This window comes from Microtus oregoni, unplaced genomic scaffold (genome assembly GCF_018167655.1).
Source record: "Microtus oregoni isolate MIOR12 unplaced genomic scaffold, Mior012 000008F_ref0000371, whole genome shotgun sequence".
NCBI lineage: Eukaryota > Metazoa > Chordata > Mammalia > Rodentia > Cricetidae > Microtus > Microtus oregoni.
In genome coordinates, this window is record NW_024543067.1 from 48,067,062 (window position 1) to 48,083,422 (window position 16,361).

Here is a 16,361-nt window from a genome sequence, read left to right on the forward strand (position 1 = left end):
GTCTTTTCAAGCAGCAGCAAGGACTTGACTGGATGAAGCAAAGGCAGGGAACCTGAAATCCCCATGGAGGAAAGAGTCACTGGCTGGAACAAACCCACCAAAGAGCATTTCTTTTGGACCAGAACTGGGAAGTAAGTCAGCTTGGGTAAAAGTGAAAGTAATTTGAGATCAGCCTGTCCGGGACCTCTTTCCCTAATTCTGTTTAAGAACACCCACACACTGAGACAATGGGGATGTTCTATCGGGAACCCACCAAGGCCAGATGGCCTGGGTCTGAAAAAGCATGGGATAAAACCGGACTCGCTGAACATAGTGGACAATGAGGATTACTGAGAACTCAAGAACAATGGCAATGGGTTTTTGATCCTACTGCACGTACTTGCTTTAGGGGAGCCTAGGCAGTTTGGATGCTCACCTTACTAGACCTGGATGGAGGTGGGCAGTCCTTGGACTTCCCACAGGTCAGGGAACCCTGATTACTCTTTGAGCTGATGAGGGAGAGGGACTTGATCGGGGGAGGGGGAGGGAAATGGGAGGCGGTGGCGGGGAGGAGGCAGAAATCCTTAATAAATAAATTAAAAAAAAAAAAGAATCTGTTGTCTCTATCTCCCCGCAGGCCATCACCGCAAACGTCGTCGGTGTGGGCTGCTAAGCTGCATAACATTAGCAGCAGTAAAGACTCACATGCTACACTGTTACAGATTTACGTTCTAAAAAAGCTAAAAATATTATAGGATTCTACTTATAGTACATGCCCAGATTGGACAAACCCATAGAGATGGATGTAGATTGTACTGATGGGGGACGGGAATAGAAATGGCTGGCGATGGGGACAGGAGTGTCGGAGTGATGAAATTAATCGAAAGTAGGGTTCAGTAATAATTGCACAACTCTGAGTATACTATAAGATAATGAATTATTCACTTTGAATGAGTGAGCCCTATGAGACGAGAGTTACAGCTCAATAAAGCTATTGTAATTCCCATTTTACCCCGCACACGCCTCTCATTTCAGTGTGTCATTCCGTAGTTTCGCTTCATTTATTGCTTAGTTGGCTTTTGTACTAACCCATGGTTTTGTTTCTCCATAGCCAAGAAATCCGAAGACACACTGAACAACTCACCACAGGTCATAAAAATTCGTATGTGGGGGAGCCAGGTTTCTTACTTATTAATTGACTGCTTGGATCTTAGGGTCACAGAACTGGATCACTGGGGCATGGCACCTGATCCCCACTGACTCAGCAAAAGCTAGCTGTGAAAGTTAATATTAACCCAACCTGGAGTAGAATCATCGAAAAGATGATCCTCTGGGTATGCCAATGAAAATCTCTAGGTTAGGTTAAAGGAAATGGGAAGACCAACCCTAAATGTGGACAGCATCCTTCCACGGCCTGGGGTCCTGGACCAAAGAAAACAGGAGAAAGCAAGCAGTCACCAACAATCCCCGCTCTCTGCTCCCTGAAGCAGACACAATGTGAGTAGCTGCCTCATGTTCCTGCCGCCATCACCGTCCTGCCATGGTGGACTGTACCCACAAACTTTGGAACAAAGCGAAGTTTTCCTTCCATAAGTTGCTTTTGTCATGTATTGTGACAGAGATGTGGAAGGTAATACGCCATAGTTTACAGTATTTTATGTATGGATGTATACCAAAGAGCAGAACACTTCTATCTATTCCATTGCCCAAACCCAAACCAGAGTATTCCGGCTACCGTACAACCCTCTGTGTCTTCATATGACATCTTCTGCTCAGAGACTATTACTTCCCTGACTCTCACACTGGACGGATTTCTTTCTTACACAGCACGTGCGTTCCTAAATTGTGTATTGTTTAGCTTTACTTAGTTTAATTTTTTTTTTATTTATTAAAGATTTCTGTCCCTTCCCCGCCACTGCCTCCCATTTCCCTCCCCCTCCCCCAATCAAGTTCCCCTTTCTTGTCAGCCCAAAGAGCAATCAGGGTTCCCTGACCTGTAGGAAGTCCAAGGACCACCCACCTCCATCCAGGTCTGGTAAGGTGAGCATCCAAACTGCCTAGGCTCCTCCAAAGCCAGTACGTGCAGTAGGATCAAAAACCCATTGCCATTGTTCTTGAGTTCTCAGTAGTCCTCATAGTCCGCTATGTTCAGTGAGTCCGGTTTTATCCCAGGCTTTTTCAGACCCAGGCCAGCTGGCCTTGATGAGTTTCCAATAGAACATCCCCATTGTCTCAGTGTGTGGGTGCACCCCTCGCGGTCCTGAGTTCCTTGCTCGTGCTCTCTCTCCTGCTCCTGATTTGGACCTTGAGATTTCTGTCCAGTGCTCCAATGTGGGTCTCTGTCTCTGTCTCCTTTTCTCACCTGATGAAGGTTAATATTCAGGAGGATGCCTATATGTTTTTCTTTGGGTTCTCCTTCTTATTTAACTTCTCTAGGATCACTAATTATAGGCTCAATGTCCTTTATTTATGGCTAGAAACCAAATATGAGTGAATATATCCCATGTTCCTCTTTTTGGGTCTGGCTTACCTCACTCAGGATAGTGTTACTTAGTTTAATTTTAATTTTGTATCATTTTCAAATTTTATGAAGAATGCAATGTGCTGTTTGAAGTCCCCTGGAGAATGCCTTCCTTCACTCACGTTGCTGCTACTTAGATTCACCCCTGTGAAGGAGTCAATGTGCAGCTTTTGTTTTCAGACTGTAGAATAGTCCTTTTGGTGACTGTACTTATATTTCTCTGTGTACCCTCTCTTCTGTGGCATTTAGTTTGCTTCCAGAGGGTTTTCTTTTTCTATTTTGGAAAGTTCAGTTGTGATTATTTTCTATCAGTCTCCTTATATGGTGGTCTCTGAAGGGGACTCCCACACAATGGGGTTCCCTTCCAGACCCCAGATTAGGCACAAACCACACCCAACCCCCCGTTTTCATAGAGAAATCCTTAATTAAGTAAGGAAGAAAAGTTAAAGTGGCTGCTTTCTGACTAAGGCAGAAAACAGCAGCAAATGACATTGCGGGTGTCATTTATAAGAGGAGAAGAAGGGGAGGTCTGGTTAACATGGCCTAGGACGCGGTGGAGGGGATATAGGGGATGAGGGTAAAGGAGAAGGGGACAAGGCAAAGGGGCAGAGATATTTGTACCAAGGGGACAAAGGACTGCCTCTGGCTAGAGAGGAGACAAACATGACACATAGGCAAATGGCTTTTTATAAAGGTAAAGGGGGAAGCCCTGTGTTAGGATGAAGTGTTTAATTTTAATTGGGAATGTTAGTTAGGTGAACCAAAGCGGGTTTCCGATTGCTGGGCTTCAATACTTCATTAGCTAACCCCTTGGTAGTCAGCCTCCGGAGGAAGAAGTGGCCAAATAATGGAACAGACCTGGTGTCTAGCTTTAGAAAGGTAATATAATGGGTTTTTAGCAAGGCAGGGGAATGGGGCAGAGGAGCAAGGCCCACCAGAGCCAAATGCTGTAGTGGGCTAGTGTCTCTTCATGCTCAACTTCCCTGAGTTTATATTTTGAGGGTACCTGTGAGAATCACTGAGCGCACATAGTCTTTTTTTTTTAATTTTATTTATTTATTAAGGATTTCTGCCTCCTCCCCGCCACTGCCTCCCATTTCCCTCCCCCTCCCCCTCCAAGTTGTTTCCCACTTTCTTGCCAACTCAGTACCAGATCCTGTTCATTTCCACACCAGCGGCTGTCCACCAGCACCGCGTTAAGAGAGAATCTCTGTGATAACTGGGGAGCTGAGCATCCTTTTACATATGTGTGTCTTTCTCTATGAATGTCTCTTTCTCGGTTTTTCCCATTTTCTATCAAGGTGAGTGGCTTTCTTATTTATAAACACACACAGAGAGACACACACAAGCATAGACATACAATTTTTATTTTATGTGTATAAGTGGTTTTTAAATTTTTAAAAACATAAAATTTGTATTTTATGTTATACATGTAAGTATGTCTATATTTATTTTCATGATGACCAGGGGACCACTTGGATCCCCCAAACTTGAGTTATAGGTGGTTATGAGCTATCATGTAGGTTCTGGGAATTGAAACTGCAAGAGCAACAAGTGCTCTTAGCTGTTGAGCCATCTCTCCAGTTCCCATACTTTATATATATTTTTAAAACTAATATTTTATTAGCTATATTTATTTGAAATATTTCTCAAAGTTTTAGTTTGTGTCTCTGTTTACTTTTATGGAGAAAAATCTGAGTTTTAATAGTCAATTTATGTATCTATTATTTGACAATTAACAATTTAAGCATCTTGACTATAAAGTCTGTTTCTAGAGTTGGGGAGACACCTCAGCAGGTAAAAAAATCACTTGCTCCAAAAGGGAGGACTATAGTTCAAATGCCCAGCAACCACGTGAGCATGGGGTCGATGTGGTGACTCATGTGTAATCCCAACATGTGGCAGGCAGAGACGGGCTGAGATTTTGCCTTGACATATAAGAAAAATGGTGATGGAGAAAGACACGTGATGCCAACCTTTGACCTCCACACACAGGTACACACAGAAACGTATACCACCATACATGTGTGTACACACATGCAAAAGAAACAAAGTTCTATTCCCAGCCCAGAGCTATAGGAACCCCAGACTCCCACTGCTGACTCCACCCACCCCTGAGGCATGTCATCTCCTCCTCCCCAGATAAGAGTCCAGTCTCAGGCTGCCAAAGTCATATTCTGAGAGTTTTAATGCTTTCCTCTGTCACTTGGATTCCCTATCCATCTAGAACTGAACTTAACGGTGTGAGGCAGGAATTGATTTTCACACAAAAAGTTAAATTTTCCAGGGAATTCAGGGCTGGAGTCAAGCGCTACCCAACATGAAATCTCATGCTCATAATTTCCATGCAATTCCACAGAAATTCTAGCAGGGCATTAAGTTGTTAAAACAATAACAACTAGGGGCCTAGAGGGATAGAGCAGTCCCTCAAAGCTTGTCCTGCTGTTTTGATGGACATTCATCTATCAGTTCCCAGCACCCACATCATGCACACACAGTTGCCTGCAACTCCAGCAGAGGATTAGATACCAGCTCTGACCTCTGTGGGCATCAGCACACTTGGAACGTATTCACCTCTCTCTCCTTGAGCACCAAGAAGCAGACAGAAGACAGAAGGCACACTTTCCACACTTAGCCATTGTCTGTTAGCAGGAGCGAAACGCCAAATTAGATTCCTTCTTTTTTTTTTTTTATTTTTGAGACAGGGTTTCTCTGTGGTTTTGGTGCCTGTCCTGGAACTAGCTCTTGTAGGCCAGGCTGGCCTCGAGCTCACAAAGATCCGCCTGCGCCACCACCGCACATGCCTGCTTATCTTTCAACACTGGCAGTTTCACAGAGGGGTTTCTATGAAAATCTGGGGGTACCACTTCCTTACTCTTTGCTTCCCTCGTTTCCCTAGAAACTATAAATGTAGAACGAGATGAACTGGTTTAAAGGCTCAGATCTACCACAGACCGTCCTTGGGGGGAACTCAATGCTTTCTGAGTTTCAGCTTCTTTATCAAGAAGATGGGACTAAGAATGTTTACTTTACAGAGTTTCTGGGGCGATTACATATAAGGGAAGACAGAGAAAGTAATCACCAAAATGTTACTCTCAGCAAGAAGGTGTGACGAATCACCTACAATGTTAGCACTTGGGTGGCGGAGGCAGATGGATTGCCATGAGATTAAAACAAGCATGGGCCACATAGCAAGTTCTAGGCCAGCCTAGATGACAGAGTAAAATCCTGTATCAAAAAATAAAGATGAACTCCCTCTTCCTGAGTACCAGACGTCAGAAAGATTGCAAGAGTAAGATGACCCTAAGAAGGCAGCATTTTCCAGACACAACGGGGTGGACGGGTCAACTCACAGAAACTGTGACAGCATGAACAAGACCCACATAAGTTCAAACCACACCAAATCCCAGCACCGAGAATGGAAAGTGGTCACAAAGTCCCATCAGTAACCAAGAAGCAATTTGCAAGTGATAACAGCTGTGAGAGAGAAAATTCGTGACAGTGGGCATATCGACCACACCCAGGGCAGGCTTCATGCATATCGACCACACCCAGGGCAGGCTTCATGCATATCGACCACACCCAGGGCAGGCTTCATGCATATCGACCACACCCAAAGCAGGCTTCATGCATATCGACCACACCCAGGGCAGGCTTCATGCATATCGACCACACCCAGGGCAGGCTTCATGCATATCGACCACACCCAGGGCAGGCTTCATGCATATCGACCACACCCAGGGCAGGCTTCATGCATATCGACCACACCCAGGGCAGGCTTCATGCATATCGACCACACCCAGGGCAGGCTTCATGCATATCGACCACACCCAGGGCAGGCTTCATGCATATCGACCACACCCAGGGCAGGCTTCATGCATATCGACCACACCCAGGGCAGGCTTCATGCATATCGACCACACCCAGGGCAGGCTTCATGCATATCGACCACACCCAGGGCAGGCTTCATGCATATCGACCACACCCAGGGCAGGCTTCATGCATATCGACCACACCCAGGGCAGGCTTCATGCATATCGACCACACCCAGGGCAGGCTTCATGCATATCGACCACACCCAGGGCAGGCTTCATGCATATCGACCACACCCAGGGCAGGCTTCATGCATATCGACCACACCCAGGGCAGGCTTCATGCATATCGACCACACCCAGGGCAGGCTTCATGCTCAGAAAAGAGCTAAACAAGAGAAAGCAGACTACATGGTGTGACTTGTTTGGTTGATTCTCTCTCTCTCTCTCTCTCTCTCTCTCTCTCTCTCTCTCTCTCTCTCGTGTGTGTGTGTTTAATTCTTTGGTGCCTCTTGTTGTTGTTGTTGTTTTTAAGAGAAAAACATTATGGCATGTGGCAGGCTGGGGAGGTCCTGGAGAGGTTGGAGAAGGGGCAAGGATACAACTAAAATACACTGCACAAAAATTTTTAATTAAAAAGTATAGAAGAAGTAAAGATGATGTGTTGACTAGTTTTCATGTGGACTTGGAACAGGCTAGAGTCATTTGGGAAGAAGGAAACCTCAGTTATGAAAATATAATCACCAGACTGGCCTGAGAGACCATTAGTGACCTTCATTAGTGATTGATGTGGGAGGGCCCATCCCTGGGCAGGTGCTCCTGGGATTGTCTAAGGAAGCAAACTGAACTACCCAGGAGGAATAAGACAGTACGGAGCATTCCTCCATGGTCTCCAAGTTCTTTTTTTTTTTTTAATTTTTTATTGAGAAAAAGAAAAAAAAAGTTTCCGCCTCCTCTCAGCCTCCCATTTCCCTCCCCCTCCTCCCACCCTTCTTCCCCTCCCCCCACTCCTCTCCCCCTCCCTCTCCAGTCCAAAGAACAGTCAGGGTTCCCTGCCCTGTGGAAAGTCCAAGGTCCTCCCCGCTCCGTCCATGTCTAGGAAGGTGAACATCCAAACTGGCTAGGCTCCCACAAAGCCAGAACATGAAGTAGGATCAAAACCCCGTGCCATTGTCCTTGGCTTCTCATCAGCCCTCATTGTTCGCCATGTTCAGAGAGTCCAGTTTTATCCCATGCTATTTCAGTCACAGTCCAGCTGGCCTTGGTGAGCTCCCAATAGATCAGCCCCACTGTCTCAGTGGGTGGGTGCACCCCTCGTGGTCCTGACTTCCTTGCTCATGTTCTCCCTCCTTCTGCTCCTCATTGGGACCTTGGGAGCTCAGTCCGGTGCTCCAGTGTTGGTTCCTAGCCATAAATAAAGGTCACGGAGTCTATAATTGGTGATCCTAAAGAAGCTAAATAAGAAGGTGAACCCAAAGAAAAACATATAGTTATCCTCCTGTTAAAAGTACCACAGTCTTTAAAAATTCAAATACCTTAAAGGTTATTCTCTTTATAATATCCAAAGTCTCTCTAAAACTTCAAATTCTCTCTCAAACTGTCTCCAAATTCTCCCCCAAATCCCAAAGATTCTTAACTGTGGGCTTCTGTGAAATAAAAATCAAATTACAAACTTTCATATTTCAAAAACAATGAGTCAAGGCAGTTACAATCAGATCAACAGTGCAAATAACTTAGTGGCTAATGTCTGGGATTCACTCCTGAACACCTGGCCTCCAAAGCACCAAGTCCATTCTGTTACCACAGCCATCCATAGCACACAGCTTGTGTTGTAGGTTCAGGCTGGCATTGTGCCACAGCTGCCCTGTCCTTGGCGGTCATCCCATGGTACTGATACCACCATCATGTCAAGGTTTGCACTGCATCTGGGCTGTACCCCCACCAGTATCCTCTCCTGGGCTCTGTGCAGGAAATGGTGATCGTGCCACATGCTACCAAGCCTCAGCTTCTCTCCGTGACCCCTTCAATCCTGGAATTTCTACTGCGACTCACCAATGACTTTCCCTGGCTTCTCTCCAGTGACTCCAATGCAGCCACACAGTGCCAAGCCTTGAGTACTCTCCATGACTCCCTTCCAGTCTTCAAACCCAGCACAACCCGGGTGACTCTTACACTACCAAGTTCAAATGCCAACCTGAGATGCAGCCTTTGCCCCCTCTGGACCACAGCTTCCGTGTACTGACCCTGAAGAAATATTTCTAGGTTTATGATCTTCAATGATGTTGGTTTTTTCTTAATCACAGCTGGTTATTAAGCCCACAAATTCTTAATTCACTATTCTTTCAAGCTCCCAGGAAACAGCTCACTGAACTCTGAGCACTCAATGAATGGCTTTTCCAGCCAAAGTTCAAAAGCTACCACAATCCTCCCCAAAACCCATGAACAAGTCTGTCACAACAGTATCCCACTTCTGGAACCAATTCCTGTCTTGGGATTTCTGTTGCTGTGAGAAAACACAAAGACTTACGTCAACTTTGGGAGAGAAAACATCCGTTTCATAATTTCACCTTACGTTTTCAGGTAACATTCCATCATGAAGGATAGTCAGGGCATGAACTCAAGGCAGGAAGTGATGCAGAGGCCATGGAGGAATGCTGATTATTGACTTGCTGTTTTCTTACAGCACCAGGAAAACCAGCCCGGAGAGCGTGCCTCCTACAGTGAGCTGGGCCCTCCAACATCAATCATCAGTCAAGAAAAGACCCTACAGCAGCATCTGGTGGGAGCATTTTCTCAATTACTTTCCTTTTCCCAAATGGCGCTTAGCTTTGGTCAAATTGATATAAAACTAGTCAGCCCAGGAACTAAGGAGATAAACATGAGCTCAGTAAGATGGCGGGAGCCTAGCTTGTGATGCTTCAGAAGGAAGTTTGAGAGTCCCCTAAAGACTCATCAGGGCTGTTTAATGTTTGAGTTGAGAATTTGTGGTTCTGGTTAGCTGGCTCTCAATAAATGGCTTGATTAACAAGAGACCAGAACCATTAAGTAAAACCTTTGCTTTGCTGGCATAATTGATGCAGCTTCACTAGTAAAAAATCAACAGTGGTTAAAAGGGATCAAAATCATTAAAGTGGAATTGTCTGGCAAGCGTTTCCTCAGTATCAGCACATAGAGACTTTAGTCCAACGGGGCCAATGTTACCTCTCATGCTGGCAGCCAAACTTGGTATATGTAAGAGACTCCCAGGTGGTACTGGTTTTGAAGGCATGAAGGGGCCGTGAAGAGGTCATGAAGAGCAGTTGGGGCTTGGTACTCTGAAAGGCCCGGAAAAGCCATTCATGAATGTGCAGCCTCATTAAAGAAGAAGTCCTAGGACAGAGGGGATCACAGGTCTGGCACCATGTGGCGGGCTTAGAATACCTGCTCAGAACTCAGAGGAGGCTGTTGGTGCACTTCAATGACTTTTCACTGGGTTAGGTAAGGAATCCCTCCTTGTGGAACTTACAGGCAAGCCTTTGGTTGATTTTTGGATTTGTACCTCCAGTAAAACAAAATCGAAGACCAAAAGTCAGACTTCAAAGCAGAGAAGCGCGAAAGGCTTTTTCCACGCGCCTTCCCAGGTGCCTCTGATGAGCGTGGAGGAGACAGGCACCCTCCTATTTTGTCCCTAGTGGCTCCCAGCCATCTGGCCTGAGTAGTTACTGCCTTTGCATGACTCCTCCTGGCAAGAAGAAGTCTCTAGTCAGTGTAAACATCAGGGGAGAACAGATAAGCAATAACCCCCAAGGTGGAGAGTAGAGCAGCTGCACCAACTCAGGACAGTGCAGAGGCTTTCCCCACAGCCGTCATGGCTGGACCACAGGAGCACCACCAGCCGACCCTGCCCAAGGCACTTTCTATTATCCCTGTAGTTTTCCTCCAAACTGAATGATGCTGAGTGGGGTGCCATTCCTAGCACTGTTTGCAGGTCTCTGGGATTTTTCCTCATCTCAGAGGACGTTGGGAAGGAGCAGGCTGGTCTCAGCCATTTCTGTGCCGTGGTCATAGGGCAATACATGAGGCCAAGTCTGAGAAGACTGAGCCCTCCCACAAAGCCACAGAGCCTTAAGGATAGGGATGGGATTCAAGGGAAGGAGGAACAGGAAATAGCAATTTAGCAAAATTCAGCTAAGTCTAAACCTCATTTAAAATATATTTTGGTAAGGCTCCAATTATGCTTCTCCACAGGGAAATTTTTATTTTATTTTTTTCTACAACGCTCTAAATGTAAAAGTTGGAAAGAGAACGCAAATGAAAACAGTCTAGTGATACCTGAAGCCTAAAATAAGCTCAAAATGATCTTAATTATTTAAGTACCTCAGGCTAAGTCTGAATGCTTTGTAAGGGTAAATGTGAATCAACCTACTCACTCTCTAAAACACCCCTGGAGGGTGAGTGGGGCAACAGGTTACATCTCTGGTGGACCACTTTCTAATGGCCCTGCTCTAAGTATGGTCAGCTGTCACGCGGGGATGGTGCAGCCAACCCTGGCCCTCCACAATTGTTTGGAGACTCAATGTGCACAGGTGTCTAGAAAAAACAAGTCACACAGTCTTTCTGCATCGGGGGATGAGGGTGGGCATTCCTGTGAGTTCCCAGCACGTATTGTCCACATCCACCCTCGGTTCTCTCCATGACTTTGGTATGCACACGACTCAGATGTCTGGCTCTTCATCATTCACTGTCTTTTGGGTCATTTGTTTGTTTAATTCTGTTTTTGCAGGGCTGGGGATTGAACCCAGCACCTCACTCATGCCAGGCAAGGGCTCATATCCACCTGATCCTCTTTCTGCTTTTTCTGTTTTGAAACCGGGTCTCATTAAGTTGCCCAGCATGGGGGACCTTGAACTCATGATCTTCCTGACCAGCCCCTCATATAGACTACCTTGGATTATAACCGTGCCCTAGGCCTGGCTCATATAGTTCATTTCGAAATTCCATTCTCCTATTCTATGCCTTTACGGAGCTTTCCCAAAGAATGTCTTAGCTAACTGGTACCCAGAAAGGTCACCAGCAGAAAGAGGTTCTGAGAACGAGTCAGCTGGAGAGATGAGCAGCGCCAAGTCTAGGTGTCCTTGGAGCGGAGGAGTCTGGAGGTAGCGATACTGACGCTCTGTGTCCCTCAGTCGCTGAGGATTTTCATAAGCAATGCGGTCACACAAGCCACCCTTTCAGATATCACCTATTGATAGCCCCGAATGCAGCCTAGAAGATGTTGCAGAGGAAGAAGGTGATGGTGATAATGATGATGAGGACAGCGACACGGTGATGATGTCCATCAATTAAATGCTCTTCCAGTGTCAGGCACAGACATTTAATCCCGAAGCAGTCAGACGAGACAGACGGCAGAGCCAGACAATGAGACTGACCAAGGAGACTATTTTCCCCAAAATGCCATGGTAATTAGGGGTGGAGCTGGTCTATGAAACCAGATCACGCATATAATCTCACATTAACGGCCCATTCCTACTGTCTGCCCTTGTGGCCTGTGTTCTGATTTCCCTCCAGGGCTCAGACTGGAGAGGTTGGCCTCTATTCTATATGGCAGAGGTTAGAATTGGATTGGTGGGCAGCCGTTCAGCAGACCATAAAATAATCTAGCTATACCCTCTCTCTGGACAGAATACGTATGAACGTATGAGATGGGTTGAGCTGAGCCTCCAAGTCTCTGCCTGGCAGAAGCCATGGAACAGGCCAGGGGCTGCCCTTGTAATGAATTTATCCCCTCCCCCAAGTCCAGAGCTTTGCATTCTGGGAGCTCCAAGCTCTTCAGGTTGCCTGGCTTCTCACTAATGGAAACCTGTTGTGGTGCCCGTTGCTATAAACATGTTGCCGATTTGCATAAGTATGTGACATTATAAACGTTCCTAAGATCTTATCCATGCTGTTGGCACACAGCCTACAAAAAAAAAAAAAAGAAAAAAAAAGCCCAGGTAGATGTACGGGTTATGAGTATGATACTTGACAGAAGGGAAGAAAAGGCACAGCTTGTCTCTGCTCTTTATGTGGGCGGACGGGGCAAGAAATGGAACACGTACCCAACCCGGTGAGCGTAGCTTGCTTTGTTTTGCTTTGAAATTATTTAAGAGTTATTTTTCTTGTACCTCCTAAGCCACCTGTCACACTTGAAAAGATAGCATGGGACTATTAAGATTACATAAATGGATCGGTGCTCTGGAACAGCAGATCTGAGTGCTGGAGGAAGTTTGCAGATCCGCCATATCGACAGGAGGCACCCTGTAGAAGTGGAACCCGAGGCTGGCGACCTACACAAGATGGTAACAGTCCAGCTAGAAACAGATGAGACTGGATTTCCATAACCAGGACCCCCATGGCTTTCCCAAACGCTCCAGGCAAATAACGCACCCAAAACACTCTTCCGACATAGTAAACTGTATGTAAATACCACTACAGAGAACCTAGTCCTTTGGCATCAGAGCTGAGCCTTAAAGGGTCCTGGCCTTCCTGGTAAAGGTCCCTCCAGCTCCTGGTATTAGCCAACCTTTTAGGACCACCAATCCTGAGCTAGTGGGACTAGTGTGCTTTCTAACAGAGTTCCTTTGAACCATTAAGCCCCCCTAATGAGGTAGGTGTTATTATCTCTGCTATTTGGATGTAGAACTTAAGTCAAATAATGTGCCCCAATTACACCGCTGGAAGGGAGACTGGGATTTAGCCTAGGCCCCTGAGTGGGAGGTTGGGTTTCACCCACTTCATGGGCGAAAGACATGGAGAGACAGAGAGTACACAGGAAGCTCCTTTGCCCACACCAGGTGCTTTGCCAAGCCAGGTCCCACCCCCTGCTGTCTGCCCCAAGTCCTCCTCCATCACCTGCAATAGATCCTACTACACACCAGTGTATTCCATTTTCATTTGCTCCAAATGGCCTTTGTTTGAGAGGGACTTGGGCATCAGCTTCATTTGTGACAGCAGCCCCTAGACTCTGACTTCTAGAAGTCCTCGTATTTGCCAAGCAGATGGCACTCCAGAGGCCCACAAGATGGGGGACTATCTCAGCATGCTAGATTGACGAGTCCCGTTCTGTCTCAGAGCCATCCTGTCACCATCCCAGGCAACCACAATTCTTGTGATGGCTGCTTGCCCCACCCACTGGTCTCCCTGTACCTACTGAGAGGTCTCCAACCCAACAAGAAAGCAACAGGGCTCACCACAAGGGCAGAGTTGGCATGAATAGGGTAGGAAGGGAGTAAGGAACCCAAGAAACCCAGGGTGTCATGGACTTGGGCCAGTGTGAACATCCTCTGTGGAGCCTGTATCTTGCGCCTGTTCACTTTGGGGCTTCCCATCCTCACTCTTAGTGGGTGGACAGAGCCAAGTAAGGACAGTGACAACCCATCAGAAAAGCCAGGCTTTGTCTTCCACTCCCATATCCACCTCGCAGTTGCCTCTGGGCAGGGCTCTTTGGCCTAAAGCACCATTATCCAGTGGTGGATACCTGTATCGATGGAGTGAGAAGCTGGGCGTGGTGGCCACAGGCCCACAGAGTTGGTGTCCAGGCTAATGGAAGTCAGGAGATGAGGCAGAGGGAGGGATCCGTGTTTACTAAGCACATACTACCTGCCAAGAACTTGACAGCTGTAATCTCACTTAATCCTCACAGAAATCCTATGAGGTAGGAATTATTATCCCTTTTGTGCTAATGAGGAAACAGAGGGTCAGCAAGGTTAGGTTATTTTCCTGGGATCACATGACTCCTGGGGTGGAGCCAGAATGGAAATGCATGTCTTCTGATTCCAAATCCTATGGTCTTTCTGAGAGCGCTAGTACCCCATGAGATCAACTCCAAAGGCACCTTGCCTGGTGACGTTGGATAACTAACTGCTCAACTTTTCAGCATCCTACGGTACAAGTGAGGATAAACATGGTGCTGGTCTCTCTCAGGGTGCCTGTGGCCTAAGGGACTTGTGTACACGTAGAATACTGAGAGCAAAGGCCAACCCCTCACAAATCGTTTAAAAAGGAGTTCTGAAAAAGAAACCTTTGCTTTTCCCCACGGCCCTGTCTTGTGCCTCGGTTTTCTCACCTGTAAAATGAGCATTGCACTGTAGGAGGCCTAATCTTTCCAGTAGGGTGTCCCATTCCGCCCATTGATCCGCCCTATTCTGCTGATTGATGCTTAGTTAAAGTTCCTCCTCCAGCCTCCCACTGGAGCTTGCCTGTGGGGTCCTGGTTTCATACCACCATGACTGTACCCCCAATCGGGCTTGTTTCTGCACTGCGTATTCCCCACCCCTCCCCCCAAGCCTCCAGCCCTGTGTTGTGCTCTTGTGTGATTACCTTCAGTTTCCTCTGCCAGTCTGAACTCTTCGCTTCTCTCAAGGGCAGGTGGAATTTCAACTCTTCCATGAAATCACACTGGTCTGTAGACTCGCTCTGGGCTTCCCTTCCCATAAATTCCCTCCAACTGTTAAGCCCACACTGAGTCACACAGCTTCCAAATGGCTTACACTGTCTCCTGTCTGTTGGATTCACTCAGTTCCCTAAAAGTCTATCCCATAAGGACTTGGAGCCACAAGGTCCTGGACACATGGTTGGTCATTTCCTCCACTATGGTGGTTGAGCTTCCCCACAGGGGTGCCTCTGTGTGTGATTCTCAGAACTAGGGAACTGGGTTCCAGATCATGTCTGTTCTCATGGAGTTCTGAGTAGGAGGAGGGAGCCAATCAGGTAACATGACTTGGGCATCGCTGATAGAAATGTGTACTGTCTCAGAGGCACTGAGGCAGAGATTCTGTATGGAAAATGGGGAACGCTTATGCGGGGACGTTCAAGGGTGTTAGCATGAAACAGAGTGGGGGGTGAGGTGGGGGGCAGAGGGGATAGAGTAAAGAGGCAGCGTGTACTGACTTCTCTGAAGGCCCACTCAAGCGCATCTTGGGGAAGGGAAATTCCTGGCAGTGATGGGTGGGAAGGGGGCGGTGCCCTATCATCTGGCAGGATGCACCCAGGCAGTACCCTGGCCAGCACAGGGTCCTAGTCTGTGCGCAGGTGCAAAGATCCTTTAAGAGAAGAGCTCTGCCCACTCCCGATCTCTCTTCCTGCTGTTTTTCTGAGGCGAGCAGGCCTCTCTCTCTCTCTCTCTCTCTCTCTCTCTCTCTCTCTCTCTCTCTCTCTCGTTTCCTCCCCTCTACCCTCCACCCTCCTTGGAGCCCACTAAGGTCCCACTCATGCCATAACAGGTGGAAAGGAACTTTTAGTTCCCCATGTGGAACTGAGGAACTGAAGAGCTGATGAGTATAAAAAAAGCCTTCTTTATTTTGTGTTAAAATGTATTTTTTTTTAAAAAAAAGTGTAATTGCTTTTAATGTTTATTTTTCTTAATTCATTTGATTTTGTTTTTAACATCTTTATTTGATAAAGATCCAGCTTGACATAAGGGACGGTGCTAATCCCAGATTCCCAGATGCATTGCTTGCTCTCCACTGAAATGGAGCAGTCCCCGACTGCCTGTGGTACCACCCACCCACGGTCAACTGTTGCCCAAAACGTTAACTAGAAAGTCACAAAAATCCACAATTAGTGAGTCTTATTCGTTCCCAATGTGGCATGGTGCTGGTTGTTCTATTTTATCATTAGCTTTTGAAACTGACCTCTCGCTGTGCTTATTTATGTTAATGTCAATTCTAGGTGTGCGAGTATGGGAACAGACATGGTCTGTGTACGGCTCTGGACTAAGAGACAGTTCGCAGACCCACTGAGTGTGAGAACGTGGCCCCTAGGATAAAGGGATTCACTGTAGCCAGACACAAGAAGTAAGTGCAGTATGGACTTAACTCTTCAGGGACAGAACTGAGAACTGCTGCTGTCTGCGACCCTGGGGAGGCAGTGACTTGGTGTGATGGCCCTGATCCTCCATCTCCCCTGGGAGAGCTGTGAGCTATCCCAGTTGCCCACCCTCACCTTTCTTCTTTCTGCTCCTCCCCTCTTCCAGCAGCTTCCACTCCCTCCCAGAGAGCACTGGAATGTGTCCTTCCTCCTTTCCAGGCCTG